At 47.2% G+C, this 13,625-nt stretch overlaps 1 protein-coding gene across 6 annotated transcripts in view; it reads left to right on the top strand.

Annotated features, from left to right (window-relative positions):
- Window positions 1–13,625, top strand: part of LOC106574332 (collagen alpha-1(VI) chain) — a 44,410-nt gene that overhangs the window by 29,459 nt on the left and 1,326 nt on the right. For 2 of the 6 annotated variants that reach the window (XM_082975644.1, XM_082975643.1), the window contains 6 exons: window positions 3,820–3,882; window positions 4,037–4,102; window positions 4,284–4,319; window positions 4,857–4,893; window positions 5,468–12,945; window positions 13,044–13,601. The gene's annotated coding sequence lies outside the window, so the exon portion shown is untranslated. The remainder of the gene's footprint in view (window positions 1–3,819; window positions 3,883–4,036; window positions 4,103–4,283; window positions 4,320–4,856; window positions 4,894–5,467; window positions 12,946–13,043; window positions 13,602–13,625) is intronic. The other 4 variants (XM_082975648.1, XM_082975647.1, XM_082975645.1 and 1 more) reach the window with 3 other exon arrangements.

Here is a 13,625-nt window from a genome sequence, read left to right as displayed (position 1 = left end):
CTTCAGGAAACAGCAGATGGAGCACCCCCCTATCCACATCGATGGGACAGTAGTGGAGAAGGTGGAAAGTTTTAAGTTCCTCGGTGTACACATCACGGACAAACTGAAATGGTCCACCCACACAGACAGCATGGTGAAGAAGGCGCAACAGCGCCTCTTCAACCTCAGGAGGCTGAAGAAATTTGGGTTGTCAACAAAAACACTCATAAACTTTTACAGATACAGCCCGACAGGATGCTCTCGATTGTGTATCACCGCCTGGTACGGCAACTGCTCCGCCCACAACCGTATGGCTCTCCAGAGGGTAGTGAGGTCTGCACAACGCATCACCGTGGGCAAAGTACCTGCCCTCCAGGACACCTACACCACCCGATGTCACAGGAAGGCCAAAAAGATCATCAAGGACAACAACCACCCGAGCCACTGCCTGTTCAACCCGCTATCATCCAGAAGGCAAGGTCAGTACAGGTGCATCAAATCTGGGACCGAGAGACTGAAAAACAGCTTCTATCTCAAGGCCATCAGACTGTTAATGTAACGGCCGTCGAAGGGAGTAGACCAAGGCGCAGCGTGTTTAGTGCTCATCTTGAAGTTTAATGAAGAAATAGAACACTTACAAAAGAAACAAAATGACAGCCAACAGTTCCGTCAGTATTCCAAACTACTAAACGGAAAACAACCACCCACAAAATCCAAAGGAAAACAGGCTGCCTAAGTATGGCTCCCAATCAGAGACAATGATCTACAGCTGTCCCTGATTGAGAACCATACCCGGCCAAAACAAAGAAATACAAAACATAGAAAAAAGGACATAGAATGCCCACCCTAGTCACACCCTGGCCTAACCAAAATAGAGAATAAAACCCTCTCTTTGGCCAGGGCGTGACAGTACCCACCCCCCAAAGGTGCGGACTCCGGCCGCAAAACCTAAACCTATAGGGAAGGGTCCGGGTGGGCATCTATCCGCGGTGGTGGCTCAGGGGCGGGACGCAGACCCCGCTCCACCATTGGCTCACCCCACTTAGGTGGCGCCTCTGGATTGAGGACCCTCGCCGCCAACCCCGGACTGGGGACCCTCACAGCGGGCCCCGGACAGGCGGGCGACTCTGGGAGCTCCAGACTGGCGGGCGACTCTGGGAGCTCCAGACTGGCGGGCGACTCTGGGAGCTCCAGACTGGCGGGCGACTCTGGGAGCTCCAGACTGGCGGGCGACTCTGGGAGCTCCGGACTGGCGGGCGACTCTGGCAGCTCCGGACTGGCGGGCGACTCAGGCACCGGATGCGCCAGCCTGGGGAGACATGCAGGAGGCCTGGCTCTGGGAGCAGGTACAGGACTCACCAGACTGGGGAAACATGCAGGAGGCCTAGCTCTGGGAGCAGGCACAGGATTCAACAGACTTGGGAGAAATGCAGGAGGCCTGGCTCTGGGAGCAGGCACAGGACTCACCAGACTGGGGAGACATGCAGGAGGCCTGGCTCTGGGCGCAGGCACAGGATAGACCGGGTCCTGGAGACGCACTGGTGGTCTGGAGCGCACGGCCTGCACAACCCATCCTGGCTGCATTGTCACTGTAGCCCGGCACGGGCGAAGCACTGGCACAGGGCGAACTGGGCTGTGCTGGAGGTTGAGGGCTGCCGTGCGTAGAGCAGGCGCAGGGTAGGCTGGACCTAGGAGACACACTGGTGGCCAGATATGTTGAGCAGGCATACTCCTTCCTGGCTGGATGTCCACTCTAGCACGGCACTTGCGGGGGGCTGGTATCGACCGCACCAGACTGTGCGTGCGGATGGGCGAGACCGTGCGCACTTCCACATAGCACGGTGCTCTCCACGTCAACCGCTCCCCACGATAAGCACAGGGAGTTGGCTCAGGTCTATTGCCTGACTCTGCCAATCTCCCCGTGTGCCCCCCCCCCCCAAACCTTTTTGGGGCTGCCTCTCGTGCCTGCCTTGTTGATTTGCCTGTTCCTCCCAGTATCGCCGTTCCGCTTTAGCTGCCTCGATCTCCCACTGCGGACGGCGATACTCCCCAGGCGTTGTCCAGCGTCCTGCCCCATCCAGGATCTCCTCCCAGGTCCAATCCTCCTGTCCACGCTGCTTGGTCTTCTTGTGGTGGGTGGTTCTGTAATGGCCGTCGAAGGGAGTAGACCAAGGCGCAGCGTGTTTAGTGCTCATCTTGAAGTTTAATGAAGAAATAGAACACTTACAAAAGAAACAAAATGACAGCCAACAGTTCCGTCAGGATTCCAAACTAATAAACGGAAAACAACCACCCACAAAACCCAAAGGAAAACAGGCTGCCTAAGTATGGCTCCCAATCAGAGACAACGATCTACAGCTGTCCCTGATTGAGAACCATACCCGGCCAAAACAAAGAAATACAAAACATAGAAAAAAGGACATAGAATGCCCACCCTAGTCACACCCTGGCCTAACCAAAATAGAGAATAAAACCCTCTCTATGGCCAGGGCGTGACAGTTAAACAGCCATGACTAACATTGAGTGGCTGCTGCCAACATACTGACTCAAATCTCTAGCCACTTTAATAATTAAACATTGGATGTAATAAATGTATCACTAATCACTTTAAACAATGCCACTTTATATAATGTTTACATACCCTATATTACTCATCTCATATGTATATACTGTACTCTATTCCATCTACTGCATCTTGCCTATGCCGATTGGCCATCGCCCATCCATATATTTATATGTACATATTCTTATTCATTCCCTTACAATTGTGTGTATAAGGTAGTTATTGTGAAATTGTTGGATTACTTGTTAGATATTACTGCATGGTCGGAACTAGAAGCACAAGCATTTCGCTACACTCGCATTAACACCTGCTAACTGTCACAGCGGTCGATGAAAGGGGACCAAGGCGCAGAATGTAGAGTGCTCATTCTTACTTTATTTTATGAGAACACTTAAACAAAAGAACAACACGACAGCCAACAGTTCCATAAGGTACTCAGACAAAACGGAAAACAACTACCCACAACCCTAAAGGAAAAACAGGCTGCCTAAGTATGGCTTCCAATCAGAGACAACGAAAGACACCTGCCTCTGATTGGAAACCATACCCGGCCAAACATGAAAACCAACACATAGAAAATGATAACTAGAACAAACCCACATAGAAACAGAAAAACCAAAATACCTACATAACAACCCCCCCCCCCCCTGCCACGCACTGACCACTCTACTATGGCAAATGACCTCTTTCACTGGTCAGGACGTGACACTAACCATGTGTATGTGACCAATCAAATTTTATACGATTTGGATACAAGAGAAATTTGGAAGTTTTTGTTCTGGACTTCACTCCACTTATGGAGAGACACATAACACACTGACTTGTCACCTACACTGTCTGTAATACACAGTCATCCTCAGGCATGTGTTGCAGACGTACAGTTATTATTTCAGAGTTAAAAAAACAGCTGGTTAGCAGTGAGAAGTTGCTGAGAACTTCTTGAGAACTTCCACTGAAATTCTCAGGAGAGAAATGAAAGGAAAGGAAAGGAAATGAGAGAGAGAGAGTAAAAACAAAACCCACAGCATGACAACAGATGCCTCTTACAAAGGGAAAATTCACTTCAGCTGGTTTCCACTATAATTACATACATCAATCACTTTAGATTGTTTTTTCATAATGTGATTATTGATGAGCTGGGACTTTCCTGAGAATTTTTGTGGAAGTTCTCAAGAAGTTCTCAGCAACTTCTAACCATCTCTCTCTCTCTCTCTCTCTCTCTCTCTCTCTCTGTCTCTCTCTCTCTCTCTCTCTGTCTCTCTCTGTCTCTCTCATAGGGAATCAGGGGATTCCCAGGGCTGAAGGGTGATGTCGGCCTGCCAGGTGATCGCGGTGATGATGTAAGTTGACCTTAGATTAAAGAGTTCAGCACTGTCCACTGCCACCAAAGGGCCAAACCAGGTGCATTGTAATCTCCGTATGATATAAATTGCCTAGCCTAGCATAGCTTATACCTATTTGCTCAGTCATACGCCTTCCATATTGATTCCACAGAACGACCAGCCAGGTCGGGGAGGCCTCCAGGGGCCAAAAGGATACCCTGGTCTCACAGGAGAGAATGTAAGTTCCACAACAACATTGAGTTCACAGTAAATATTATGGAACCACAGCTCTGAATACATAGTTAACATATTTTTCTACTTTTATTATGACCAATGCTGTATGAATATGTTAAGTAGTACCTACTAAGTACCAACGAAAATCTGCTATCTGACTCATGGCTTCCTGTCCTTCCCTACAGGGATCACCAGGCCCAGTGGGCCATCCGGGGGCAGACGTGAGTAACTCTTAAATAATGGAGCAATTGTGGGTGATGGGAAGGAGCCAAATTCCAACACACTTTTCATCACTGTTTGTGTGTAATGGGGGAGTGCAGGAATAAGAGTTGAGGAAGGTTGGGGCTTGGAGCTCGTAGGGATGGGAGAGTGTACGGTGGGCTGGTTTGATGACGTTGGTCAGAGGTAAAAAAGTGACCTCCTCTGTTCCTCAGTCATAGTGTGTGTGTATTAAACTTTGTCATCGTGATTTGTGTCAAAAAGGTCAGCAGTCAATACTGCTTACACTGAATGACAACTGTGTATATTTCACTCCTGTACATAACAGTCACAGACACACACACGCATGTATGCACGCACACACACACACACACACGCATGTACGCACGCACGCGCGCGCACACACACACGCATGTACGTACACACACACGCATGCATGCACGCACGCACGCACACACACACGCACACACATACATGGAAATGGACAGTCACAAGATTCTCCTAAATCTCCCTGTAATGCATTTATCTTCCTGTCTCAGGAATGTGAGATCCTGGAGGTCATTCAGAAACTCTGCTGTAAGTATATTGAGTGCTCAAAATTCAGTCATACTGGTTATTTTCCAGACTAACGTACTGCTGTGCCAAACATGTTCCTTTAGTGAAACAAATTTTACTCAACATAGATTTAGAAGACGTATCAGTGAGCCTGAACACAGTCCCAACCTCTACTGTTAAAAATGTACCCTGCACTGTCTCCTCTGAAGGCTAAAAGACGACTAATACACGACTAATACACAGTTTATCTTCCTAGCTAAACAGTTCATTTGAAGCAGCATTTATCCTGGGTTGAGTTTGGGACAAACTTTGTGAAAGAGATGCAAGTGTACACACACACAATCACTTAAACACACATGCAGGCAGGAAGGCACGCACACACACTCGAACACACTCACTTACACACACATATGCAGGCACACACACACTCAGGGACACATGCAATTGTGGAGGCAGTTGTGGATGTAATGTAGCTATAATAACTCTGTATTTCAGTGTTTGTTGTGTATGTTTGGAATGCAAGTGTTTTTACAGTTTTTTACAATTGCTAACAAGAGTTGACCTATACTTAAGATTATTTTTCTAAACTCTTAAGACAGCAACACACCTACATCACTGTCACAGTTGTCGTCGGGAAAGGAGGACCAAGGCGCAGCGGGAATGTGGATACTCATATCTTTTTAATAAAACACGCAAAGCATCCACAGGGAAAAACAATACTCACGACACGAACAATGTGGCAGGCTAAACAAAGCAGTGCTCACAAACAACTTCCCACAAACTACTAACAAACACACACCCCTATATAGGACTCTCAATCAGAGGCAACTAGAAACACCTGCCTCCAATTGAGAGTCCAGCACCCAACCCTAAACATAGAAAACCTAACTAGACAAAAATGCAGCAATACAACCTAGAACATACAACCTAGAACATACATCCAAAAACCCAGGAACACATAAATCAAACACCCCTCACAACACACACAAAAACCACCACCATACAAAAACAAACATCCCTCTGTCACGTCGTAACCAAAATACTAAACCACTACTCCCTCTGCGGGTCAGGACGTGACAGTACCTCCCCCTAAAGGTGCAGACCCCGGAATGCACCTTAAAAAAGAAAACACAAAAATCCCCAATACCCCAACAAAACCAAAAAGCAATACCCCCTAAACAATAAGGGAGGGAAGGGAGGGTGGCTGCCGTCAACGACGGCACTGTGCTACACCCTCCCTCCCCAACCCACCTATCCTGGAGGTGGCTCTGGTTCCGGCCTCCTGCCCTCCAGGTTATAGGCAGACTCATTGGGGTCCGGGTCGTAGAGAGACCCCTTCGGTTCTGGGCAGACGGGCCGCTCCGGCTGATCTGGGCAGACGGGCCGCTCCGGCTGATCCGGGCAGACGGGCCGATCCGGGCAGACGGGCCGATCCGGGCAGACGGGCCGCTCCGGCCGGATCCGGGCAGACGGGCCGCTCCGGCCGGATCCGGGCAGACGGGCCGCTCCGGCCGGATCCGGGCAGACGGGCCGCTCCGGCCGGATCCGGGCGGCTCCGGCGGCTCCGGGCAGGCGGGCGGCTCCTGACTGGCGGGCGGCTCCTGACTGGCGGCTCCTGACTGGCGGGCGGCTCCGGCGGCTCTGGTGGCTCCTGACTGGCGAGCAGCTCTGGCGGCTCCTGACTGGCGAGGCTGGGCTGACGCACTAGATGCCTGATGCGTGGGGTTGGTACTGGACGTGCCAGCCTGGAGACACGCACCTCAAGGCTAGTGCGTGTAGCGGGAAACACTGGACCGTAGAGGCGCACTGGCGGTCTCGAGCGCAGAGTTGGCATCACCCCTTCAGGCTGGATGCCCACTCTCCCCTGGCACATGCGGGGCGCTGGTACTGCGCGTACCGGCCTGAAAATACCAGGCCTCACCATAACAACTACCCCAAAGCACGGGACCTGTCCAGTCTGTTTCTGTCCAACAAGGGTACGGGGAGCTGGCCTGGGTCTCCAACCTCACCCCGCCAAACTGCCCTTGTGCCCCCCCAAAAATGTTTTATTGGGGCTGCCTCTCGGGCTCCCTTATCCGCCGTGTTCCCCAGTCCTTGCCAGAATTCCTCCGCTGCTTGGTCCTGGTATGGTGGGAAGTTCTGTCACAGTTGTCGTCGGGAAAGGAGGACCAAGGCGCAGCAGGAATGTGGATACTCATATCTTTTTAATAAAACACGCAAAGCATCCACAGGGAAAAACAATAAACAATACTCACGACACGAACAGTGTGGCAGGCTAAACAAAGCAGTGCTCACAAACAACTTCCCACAAACTACTAACAAACACACACCCCTATATAGGACTCTCAATCAGAGGCAACTAGAAACACCTGCCTCCAATTGAAAGTCCAGCACCCAACCCTAAACATAGAAAACCTAACTAGACAAAAATGCAGCAATACAACCTAGAACATACATCCAAAAACCCAGGAACACATAAATCAAACACCCCTCACAACACACACAAAAACCACCACCATACAAAAACAAACATCCCTGTGTCACATCCTAACCAAAATACTAAACCACTACTCCCTCTGCTGGTCAGGACGTGACAATCACACAATTAGCCAAATAGTACATTTTCTGCTCAAAACCACATTTTGTTAATTAAATAGCAACTCTACATTTCATAATGCAAAAAAAAATGTCTCTACTGTACATACACTAACTCTATCAAAACACGGCAAACCCGACTCAATACAGTATCTAATCATTTTGTGAAAACACTAGCACATGTTTTCTATCCAAGAGGAACGTGTAGTCAATCATAACACAATGACTTTCAAAATACTAACAGTTGATGGCATTACAAAAACTGCATTACTCTTCATGTTTCAGTTCTTACCTGCAGACATTAGACAATATGAAATCCATTGTTTTTTATAATTCAGTTTCCTTTTACTGTAAACCACTCTACATTTTTTGATTGAGTGTCGAATGTGTGCATTTTTGGCAACATACTATCTAAAAGTGAATGACTCATCTTTCATAGAATGTAAAGTAGAAAAAAATTGTAAGTGACAGAATTGCTGCAGTAAAAGCTTTATTAGCAACATGAAATTGTTGCCAGTGATCAACAAGAAATCCAACATACATGGCCTTTGGTTCCAAATGTGTAAAAATAAAACACAATTATAGTAAAAAAAAAAACTGTCACGTCCTGACCATAGAAAGCTGTTATTTTCTATGGTAGAGTAGGTCAGGGCGTGACAGGTTTTTTTTCTAGTTTCTTTATTTCTATGTTGGGCTTTTTTGGGATGATCCCCAATTAGAGGCAACTGGTCATCGTTGTCTCTAATTGGAGATCATACTTAAGTAGTTGTTTTTCCCACCAGGGTTTGTGGGAGATTGTTTTTGAGTTAGTGTATGTTGCACCGCTTCGTCACGGTTTGTTGTTTTTGTTCTTTAGTTTATTTGTGTATCTTGCATAGTTTCACAGTTCAATAAAATTATGTGGAACGATACACACACTGCACTTTGGTCCGCTCCTTCATATGACAAACGTGACAAAAACACTAAAATTCAGTCCTGTTCTAATCTATATGATCATTAGCATTTGGCCACATGTTCTCGTCCACATCACCTCTTATGTCGTCTCTCGCTATGCACCTTGGATAGAAACGCTTGGCATGCCTTATCCACCCCTGGCAGTCTTCAGCTGAGATGTCTCTGCAGCCGGCATCTATTGCATCCAGAAGGGACATTTGGTCATTTCAATTTGTAATTTTTTATTTAACCTTTATTTAACTAGGCAAGTCAGTTAAGAACAAATTCTTATTTACAATGACGGCCAACCAAAAGGCAAAAGGCCTCCTGCGGGGACGGGGGCTGGGATTAAAAAAATAAAATATTAATATAGGACAAAACACACATCATGACAAGAGAGACAACACAACACTACATAAAGAGAGCCCTAAGACAACGACATAGCAAGGCAGTAACACATGACAACATAGCATGGTAACAACAAAACATGACAACACAACATGGTAGCAGTGCAAAACATGGTACAAACGTTATTGGGCACAGACAACAGCACAAAGGGCAAGAAGGTAGAGACAACAATACATCACGCAAAGCAGCCTCAAATGTCAGTAAGAGTGTCCATGATTGAGTCTTTGAATGAAGAGATTGAGATAAAACTGTCCAGTTTGAGTGTTTGTTGCAGCTCGTTCCAGTCGCTAGCTGCAGCGAACTGAAAAGACGAGTGACACAGGGATGTGTGTGCTTTGGGGACCTTTAACAGAATGTGACTGGCAGAATGGGTGTTGTATGTGGAGGATGAGGGCTGCAGTAGATATCTCAGATGGGGGGGAGTGAGGCCTAAGAGGGTTTTATAAATAAGCATCAACCAGTGGGTCTTGCGACGGGTATACAGAGATGACCAGTTTACCGAGGAGTATAGAGTGCAGTGATGTGTCCTATAAGGAGCATTGGTGGCAAATCTGATGGCCGAATGGTAAAGCACATCTACCCACTCGAGAGCACCCTTACCTGCCGATCTATAAATGATGTCTCCGTAATCTAGGATGGGTTGGATGGTCATCTGAATCAGGGTTAGTTTGGCAGCTGGGGTGAAAGATGAGTTCCCAGTTCCTCGTCCAGAGCTTCCGGCGACAGTTCCTCGTCCAGAGCTTCCAGCGACAGTGCCCCGTCCAGAACTTCCGGCGACAGTTCCCCGTCCAGTGCTTCCGGCAATGTCCTACAGTCCAGAGCCTGCAGAGCAAGGCCCACAGTCCGGAGCCTGCAGATATGGCCCACAGTCTGGAGCCTGCAGAGACGGCCCACGGTCCGGAGCCTGCAGAGACGGCCCACAGTCCGGAACCGCCAGAGACGGCCCACAGTCCGGAACCGCCAGAGACGGCCCACAGTCCGGAACCGCCAGAGACGGCCCACAGTCCGGAACCGCCAGAGACGGCCCACAGTCCGGAACCGCCAGAGACGGCCCACAGTCCGGAACCGCCAGAGACGCACCTCAGCCCGGAACCGCCAGAGACGCACCTCAGCCCGAGGTCTCCGGCGACGCACCTCAGCCCGAGGTCTCCGGCGACGCACCTCAGCCCGAGGTCTCCGGCGACGCACCTCAGCCCAGAGCCTTCAGCAGTGGTCTACAGCCATGAGCCTTCAAGGGGGGTGGGCAGGTTAGAATGGGGACTAAATCCGGAGCCTGAGCCACCTCCGTAGTTGGAGGATTGGGGAGAGGGGGTGTAGCACGGGAGCCATCGGTGACGCTAGCCACCCTCCCTTCCCTCCCTTTAAGTTTGGGGTTATTTTTTTTATTTTTTTTTGTGTTTCGGTGCATCCGGGGTCTGCACCTTTGGGGGGGGGGGGTACTGTCACGTCCTGACCAGTAAAAGGGGTTGTTTGTTATTGTAGTTTGGTCAGGGCGTGGCAGGGGGTGTTTGTTTTGTGTGTTTCGGGGTTTTGGTGTATGTTCTATATTTTCTATGTGTTTCTCTGGGTTTTCTATTTCTATGTTGGGGTTTTGGAATGACCTCCAATTAGAGGCAGCTGGTTGTCGTTGCCTCTAATTGGAGGCCATATTTAAGTGGGTTAATTTTCTCTTGTGTTTGTGGGTGGTTGTTTCCATGTATAGTCTGAGCACCTTACAGGACTGTTTTTCATAGTTTGTTTGTATGAGTATTTTTTCCTTTCTTTAATAAAAGAAGATGAGCAATTTCACCGCTGCATATTAGTCCGATGATTTCTCCTCCTCAGACGACAAACTTTGTGACAAGAGTTTTGAAAATGTGACTACAGATTGGACAAAAGGATGTTAGCGATTGTAAAAAAAACATATGACTATTTTACACCATATTAAAGACAAAGAGTCTTATCTAACCACATTGTCCGATTTCAAAAAGGCTTTACAACGAAAGCAAAACATTAGATTATGTCAGGACAGTACCCAACCAGAAATAATCAGACACCCATTTTTCAAGCTAGCATATAATGTCACAAAAAGCACAGCTAAATGCAGCACTAACCTTTGATGATCTTCATCAGATTACACTCCTAGGACATTATGTTATACAATACATGCATGTTTTGTTCAATCAAGTTCATATTTATATCAAAAACCAGCTTTTTACATTAGCATGTGACATTCAGAACTAGCATACCCACCGAAAATTCCGGTGAATTTACTAAATTACTCACGATAAACGTTCACAAAAAACATAACAATTATTTAAAGAATTATAGATACAGAACTCCTTTATGCAATCGCTATGTCCGATTTTAAAATAGCTTTTCGGCGAAAGCACATTTTGCAAAATTCTGAGTAGATAGCTCACCATCACGGGCTAGCTATTTTGACACCCACCAAGTTTGGCACTCACCAAACTCAGATTTACTATAAGAAAAATTGGATTACCTTTGCTGTTCCTCGTCAGAGTGCACTCCCAGGACTTCTACTTCAACAACAAATGTTGGTTTGGTTCCAAATAATCCATAGTTATATCCAAATAGCTGCGTTTGTTCTTGCGTTCAAGACACTATCCGAAGGGTGACGCGCCGGCGCGTATCGTGACAAAAAAATTCAAAATATTCCATTACCGTACTTCGAAGCATGTCAAACGCTGTTTAAAATCAATTTTTATGCGATTTTTCTCGTAAAATAGCGATAATATTCCGACCGGGCGACGTTGTTTTCGTTCAAAGACTGAAAATGTAAAATGGACTCTTCACGTGCATGCGTGCGCCCGTTTCATTGTTCTCAGATCGACCACTATCCAAATGCGCTACTGTTTTTCAGACAGGGACTGCAGAGTCATCATTCTACGTTCTGGCGCCTTCTGAGAGCCTATGGAAGTCTTAGAAAATGTCACGTTACAGCAGAGATCCTCTGTTTTTGATAAAGAGGCTATAGAAGGCCAAGAAATGGTCAGAGAGAGCACTTCCTGTTTAGAATCTTCTCAGGTTTTGGCCTGCCATATGAGTTCTGTTATACTCACAGACACCATTCAAACAGTTTTAGAAACTTTAGGGTGTTTTCTATCCAAATCAAACAATTATATGCACATTCTAGTTTCTGGGCAGGAGTAATAACCAGATTAAATCGGGTACGTTTTTTATCCGGACGTGAAAATACTGCCCCCTATCCTAAACAGGTTAAGATATCAATCAGGGTGGATCTTGATTTAATGTCTTTGTTTTTCTCTTGTAGCATGCTGTGGTAAGTTCCTGGACCCATACAAAGTTTTAGCGCTTAACAGTTACACATGGCATTATTTTACATCCTTGCATGACCTTCAGTTTCAATTTTCAAGATTCAATTTCCCTCTGTATGCCAGTGAGAGACTCTCAGAGGCACCAAATTACATCCATAGCATGTATTGTACATAGTCACATAGATGTACAATCTTAATTTGAGACAGTTTGCTACAGCAGGGAAAAAAATCCTGCAGCAACAGGGAATGTGAATTATTATGTGGATTATAGTTAACTGGGATTTTTTTTGTAGGGGTTGATACATTTTTCATTGGGGCAAATCAAGTCTGACATTCTAAAGTGTAAATTACAAACTTTAGAAGCCTTTTTAAACCTCGAACACACTCCAAGTTAGCATTTCCTGCTGTGCAGGACATTCTTCAGCAACAAAAGAGTGATCAAATTAAGATCCTTCATCTGTACTATTCATATGGTGTATGATGCTCAGAATATATCATGATATTATTATAATGATAATGTAACTGGCATTCACAGTGTGTGAGTGTGGTCCGGTGAAGCTACTCTTTGTACTGGACAGTTCAGAGAGCGTTGGGCTGCAGAACTTCAACCTGGAAAAATAGTTTATAATTCGAATCATCAACAAGATTACCAAATTCAGCAAAGACAAGGTCGGTGAACATTTGTCCTGACTCCCCTGGGTGAGAGAGGGGCCTTAACTAAATGTTGTTTCTGTGTGTGTTTCTGTTTGCAGAAGGAGCTAGGATCACGAGTGGGTGTAGTTCAGTACAGCCATGACGGCACCCAGGAGCTGGTATCTATGGAGGACCCCAAGATCACCACAGGAGCACAGCTCAAAAGGTCAGACCAGATAAGAGTCAAAAGTCCAAAATACAGCAGTTACCTGATATCAGTTGACTGACTGACTAACTGTTGTGTTTGATGTCCCATACTTGCAGCTCGGTGAGAAACATGCGCTGGTTTGCCGGTGGTACGTACACGGGAGAGGCGCTGGATTTTGCCCGGCAGGCATTCGGCAGCTCCCAGCTGAACGGAAAGGTGGCCGTAGTCTTGACGGACGGATGGTTGGACACCCGCCGGGACGCCAAACCGCTGTCCTCCCTCTGCTCTGTGCCCAATATAAGGTTGAGGGATGGCAATGGGACTGGGCAATGGGATGGGGAGAGTGGGCATTGGGCTGAAGGAAATGTATAGGTTGGGGATGAAGAGATGATGTCAGGACTAAGGGTCCATTTCATTAGACATAAAGAGAACCATCTCTCTCTCCTCCAAGTCCGCCATTTTGTGTCAAAGCCTCAGTATGTCCTCCATCTTGGCTCCTCAGGTGGTGGGCATTGGCATAGGTGACATCTTCAGACAGGCGTCCTACGCCACCATGCTGGAGGAGATCACCTGTCTGGGCACAGCCTCACCTGGACTCTACCTGAAGATTACAGACCACGTGCAACTGCTGGAGGACTCCTTCTTCAACAACGTTACTGGCTAAATCTGCCAAGGTAGACTGTGTACAGTCTAGCACT

Source organism: Salmo salar, chromosome 05, assembly GCF_965601325.2.
Source record: "Salmo salar chromosome 05, fSalSal1, whole genome shotgun sequence".
Classification (NCBI taxonomy): Eukaryota; Metazoa; Chordata; class Actinopteri; order Salmoniformes; family Salmonidae; genus Salmo; species Salmo salar.
Note: the sequence above shows the minus strand (reverse complement) of the source record. Positions and strands in the feature narration are given on the sequence as shown.